The sequence below is a fragment of the Xiphophorus maculatus genome, chromosome 3 (assembly GCF_002775205.1).
Source record: "Xiphophorus maculatus strain JP 163 A chromosome 3, X_maculatus-5.0-male, whole genome shotgun sequence".
NCBI classification, from domain to species: domain Eukaryota; kingdom Metazoa; phylum Chordata; class Actinopteri; order Cyprinodontiformes; family Poeciliidae; genus Xiphophorus; species Xiphophorus maculatus.
In genome coordinates, this window is record NC_036445.1 from 18,631,738 (window position 1) to 18,637,737 (window position 6,000).

The following is a 6,000-nucleotide window of genomic DNA, read 5'->3' on the forward strand; positions in this document are numbered from 1 at the left end:
TGGTGAGTAAGTTGTAAGGTCCCACCAAAACTTAGACCAAACCTACGCCCTTGGTATAAACACAAAATCGTGATGGAGTTGTTGATGGAGAGTATGATTTTAGTGTCCCATCTATTTTCATTGAAATATATTGTTTCTAAATAACTTTATTCGTGCCTTTGATCGTTTGTTCTTGTGGTTAAATTGGCATTTGAAATAAAGTCTTACTCTCTTACCTTGGTTGCTGTAAGAAAAGCCAAGATCTTACTTTAATTTTAACACAAAGACACTAAAGCAACTGAATGAAAAATAACATTAAATGCTAAATGTTTAGCAATGATATTGTCCAATATTGTGTTGCCAAACATAATCACAGTTTCTTAAAAAAATGTTTTATCACAACTTCTGAATTGTATTTGCTGTAGTGAAAGTTTCAGACTGGGCTCAGCACAGAGCGCTTTCAAATCTGATTCTTTCAGGAACATTTCTGTGAGTTTATTCCTCTGATTGGACAAACACCTGCTGTAATCTTCAGCTTCAAACTCTTTAACAAGCTGAAATCTTTACTGTCACTGTCTGCATTGATGGATAAATCTGGTTGTGAATTCAAAATGTCGTCATTCTTCAGCAACTTTCAGGTACATTTTTGTTTCCTTTCTTTCCCTTTTGTAAATCACTCAACTTACAATGTCATAAGCAAAAAGGAAACGTGTATTGTCTTTTTAATGGATTCTAACTCAACTTTGATTAATTTACATCGTTTCTTTCATGAAATAGTTTCTCTTTCAGACTCAGCCGTATTTGGTCACACTTTTCCCAGCTTTGTCTTCTCCTTCTGTCTACATAAACAAGTAGTCTGTTGTTTTATGAGGATTTGGGGAGATTTAAGATGCTGTGGTTTATCTGGTGGATTTCCTGCTCTGTCACCTGTCAGCATCCTGATATCCAGACCTAATCCTGAGAGGAATATGGAAATAGGTCTGAAGTCAGGCCAGTAATGTACGTGTGGGTCACTCAACATGACATCGCCTGTAAATCTTCCTCACAGACACGTGAGTCATTGGGTTCATTCTCTGCCACGGCTAACGAGATTCCCCTCGTTAAGTCCTCTAATCTACACTGAAGAGCTGGAGGCGGCGAGGTGCGGAGTGAGTCTCTATCAGGTAATGAGGGAAGCAGGGAAGGAATTTGTTTTCTCCCTTGAGGACCCAGACCCACGTCTCCCCAGGAGCTCTCTGTCCAGATAGGTTTTCTTTAAACAGGGCTGGCCTCAGGTTGAGGTTCTCCAGGAAAAGCATCTCTCCATCTGCAAGGGTAAGAAATCTCTACGTAGTGTTTTAAGATGTCTGGATAAACAACCTCATCAATATCCTGTGGAGTAAATGGAGTGACATTTGTCACTTTTTGTCCTTGTGTGTGGTTTGGCTTTCTGATTTAGCAACTTCCCAGACGTCTTGCTGATGATAAACGCTTCATATGTGTGTGTAAGCGGGGCGTGGGAGGCCTACACCTGAGCATCTGAGCCTTGTCTGACTCCTTGTCCTTGTCCTTGGTAGGTCTCAGCCTGAGTTATTGCTGAGACACATCAGACTGCCAGACTAATACAACATGAGCGAAGGAGAAAGCCATTACACTTCCACACGTCAGCTGTCGAGGAAATAGGGGTGTGGTCGATCCCTCTCCGCCAGCCAAACCGCATCATGGAGTCCGTGGCGAGACTGAAGAAGTCGCTGAGGTCGCCCATGAGGAGGCTGACCAGCTGTGTGGCGGGGCCGAAGGAAAAAAGGTTGTGTGCGAGACCCAGAGGGAAGAAGGGCAGGGACAAGAGACGGTGCAACATACTGGGGAAGATTCCTCCATTAAAGGCCTCCAAACTCAAAGACCCTTCAATGATTCGGTCATACCAGGCCGACCTGGAGAAACAAAGGCAAGTCAACACAGTTAGAAACAATGAAGGAAGTACTTGCACTTTCTTTGAAAAATATTGATACCTTTGACATTATTCACATTTTCTGAATAACTTGTGACGGCAACAAACTTGATGAGGTTGTTTTACTTGGAGTGGTTCATTCTGATAAAGTGGAAGACAAATGTTACAATCCCAGTTCCAATGAAGTTGGGATGTTGTGTAAAAGATAAATGAAAACGGAATACAATGATTTGCAAATCCTTTTCAACCTAAGAAAAGATGTTTAATGTTCAAACGGAAATCTTTGTTTTTTTGCAAATCTTAACTTATTTGGATTTTGTTGCCAGCAACACATTCTAAAAAGTTGGGACCGATTCACTGAAATTGGGGTTATACATAAGTGTAAAATTTTTTTTAACTAAAAAATAAGAAAATTGTCATTTTATTTACATCTCGATCCATTCAAAAGTCACTCAATTAGTAAATTTAATCCATCTGTGTGTAATTTAATCTCAGTTTAAATCCAGCTGTGAAGATCTGTGAAGTTTCTTGGAGAACAAAAAGCAACACGAAGACCAAATGACAAAGACATTCATATCTTTCACATTTTTACACTTCCATTTGGGTGTAAAGTTCTTCTAAAAAATAGTCCGAACTCTCAAAAAAACACTCAGCAGTTTTTTGAAAACAAGTTTATGTTTGTGGTGTCTGAAAAATAAACAGTTTCAAAAACCTCCTGATTATTAAGTCACAATCAACGGGCACTGCACCGTTACCTAGCAACCACAGCCAGGCCCAGCCCATCGCCTAGCAACCTAAGCAGAAATCCAGAAAATTTAAACTGATTTTTTTTTTTTTTTACTATACTCTGCTGTAAACTACAGTGAACATATCCATGCAACAATCAAATTAAACTATTAACTTTTTTTTTTTAGACAGATTCAGAAACTTTGGTTTACAAATGGTAAAAAGAAAAAGATAGAAAAACCCAACAATAACATTGATTAAATATTCAGACATGTATTGTTCGACTAGCTGTGTTTACATCATGTCATTTTAACTCATGTCCCCTATGCAGCGACTGAAGTGATGCCTTAGCTGAACTGTCTGAAATATTTCCGCTGTGTTTCCTGTTTGTACAGGAAGCTGCGGGAGGCCATGAACACTCAGAAGAACGCACAGAGGGCAGCTATGAGAGCTCACTTCAGGAGAAAATATCGACTCTCACAGGTGTGTGAGGAAAACAAGACACATAACTCATCGTAATTCAGCTGCAAACTCTCTTGGGTTAGAGGTGGACTTTTTGTGTAGATTAAAACCAATGTGCGGTGTTATGGAACATGTTCTGTTGGATGCATAATAAATTTGGTAATGGAATGCTTTCAGAAAGCCACATTTTTTCTCAATCCCTTTAGTTAAATCTGACAAAAAATAACAAATATCAAAGTAAAGAGCTGATGCATCCCTCAGCGTCTGGTATTCGTTTTAACTTTAGACTAGATACAGATGGATATGGAATCAGCTCCACTAAAAACAGGAAGCATTCTTGTGGTTTTTTTGACAGTATGCGAAGAGACGTTGGTGTTGATATTTATGACATAGACTTTGAACGGAAGAGTGGAAACTGAGAATCAGCCTGAAGACTCCATCGACTGATTACCGTCACAGAATTAACTGCTTTCTTAGCTACTGGTGTTAGAAGAACCAAGAGAATCTTCATCTATTTAGTACTTAATTAAGCTTTTAGCCACCTTTGATCACTTCAGTTAAATGTTTTAAAAAATATGTGGTCTCAGACTCAATTTAAGACTGAAAATGCATATTATTTATCTGCATTTACATAAATTACACTGAGATTTCAGTTCTTGTTCCTGTCACCTTTTTGTGGCCTTCAGCCCTTTTTCCTGTTTTGTTTTGCCAACACGATTCAGAGCCCTGAGGACACAAACCACCTGAGGTCTGTTGGCGGCAAAGTATCGCTCCCCCCTGAGCTGTCGAAGATGATTCATCCTGAAACCAGAACCAAGGACGACAGCTTCAACCTGCTTAGCGCCTTCCAAGGCCTCGGCATCAGCGGGGCGGTGTTTACGGGAGGGAAACCCAGCAGGACGTCAACGCCAACTCACGGAGACTCTTGTAGGGTCATGTAATCAGCGTTGTGTAGATTAACAGAAAGAGGTGGAGTGTGTGATGGTGTAAATTATGATTTTTTTAAATGAAATTAGAGGCATAATTTTATCTCAGCTGCTGACAAAATGACCGAATGCGACTGTGTTGGTTAGAAAATATACATATTAAACACAATTCAATAAAAGAATATTCAGTAGCAGAATAACTTTAATACCGAAACTGCAAATAAATGGAAATAATGGAAACATTTACTTTAGGGATTGCATCTATCGATCATAATTTAACATAACATATATAATAATTATTTTATATATTATAACATTGATAATAATTACTAATATTATTATTAATAAATAGAAATAAAACACTACAACAGAAAAGTTACAGTATCAGGCTTCAATTTCTAATGTATGTACTATTTGGAAGATGGGTCAGTTTTACCTGAATCGCTAAGGGTCTTTTAGCTCTGACATTAACATGTAACATGTTTACTGAGTTAATGCTCAGTAAACATTAACATGTCAGAGCTAAAAGACCCTTTAAAAAGTCTTTTCATTGTCAGTGGATTTTGCATGAATCCTTTTAGCTGCTGCTTTTAAAATGGATGGAAACTTTGTGGCCTTGAATATTCTCCTAGTTGGAGCGTTATGAATGGTGCGCATGGATAAATCTTTCTTTTCTGTACTTTAAACTCTGCTACAGTACGAAACAAATAATGCTGATTCAAAATCTGTATATATTGCTTATATATTTTATACAATGTATATTTCACATGACCACCACATAATGTTTTGTACTCAATATAGTGGAATCTTGTTTGATGCATCATGAATAACAAGTTCATCTCGATTATCTTGACCTGTGGCTTTGGGATGTTTTAACCACTGCAACTTTTCTAGCTTCCTGTAAGGGTTAGCTGCGCTCTCCTACTAGTGCTAGCTAGCACATAAACAGAAACAAGCAACTATTTGATAACAGATGTTATTTTATTATTATAAACAATATGTTGTTTTATTAGTCTAATTACTCAGTAGGAAAGGTAGGCAGCAGCCTGGCTAATGATGCTGCTCAGTAAACATTATAGATCCAATTGGTGATCTATACACAAGTAAGGAACCTCAGGGATATAATTGTATAAAATGTAAATAGTTTTTTTCAACTTTATGTTGTTTCATCATTTTTTTTTCATTGACTTACTGTAAATATGTAAAGTGCTGTAAAACGTACTTACACCTGTCAGATTTTTATTTTGCCATTTTGTCAAGCTTAAATGTTTGAAATCATCAGAAAAAATTTAAATATTAGGAAAAAGAAAACCAGAGTATTTATAAAGCACATTTTTAAAGTCCAAACTGACCTGACCATTTGTGAAACAACCACTCTTGACGAGTCTTTTCCATCACGACGGAGACATTTTGACCCACTTTTCTTTGGAGAATTGTTTTATTCTGTCACAATTTCTGGTCACACAGGCTCTTTATCTGCCAAGCCAAAACTGTATTTGTTGAGACCTTCAGAGGTGAACCTACTGGTGTGCTTTGGGTCATGGTCCTAGTCAAAGGTCATGAGCTGGTGGCTGGATGTTCTCCTTCAAGCATTTTCTCCTGCTTTGTTAGTTTTACCAGATTTAAAGCGACGCACATCTTTTGGAAACTTCTACGCTTGTTTTTTTTCTCGGTTCACTTTTTCTGTAGATCTTGAGGCTCTTCAAGATGTTTTTGGAAAATATGAGTTAACTTTTGGATGCCATTTTCTTGGTAAATGAGGAATAATAACATGAAATCAGTCAGTAAGCTCTGCAGTGCTTTAGATTGTGTTCTTGGTCATTTGTTGATGATTTCTTGGAGTAATTTTGGTCAGCTGGTCACTCCTGGGAAGGTTTAGCGCTGTTCCATGTTTTCTTTATTTGCAGATAACTTTTTAACCCTTTCCAGGCTGAGAATTTCTTTAGATTGGGGCCTGATAATTTTTTATTTTCTTTA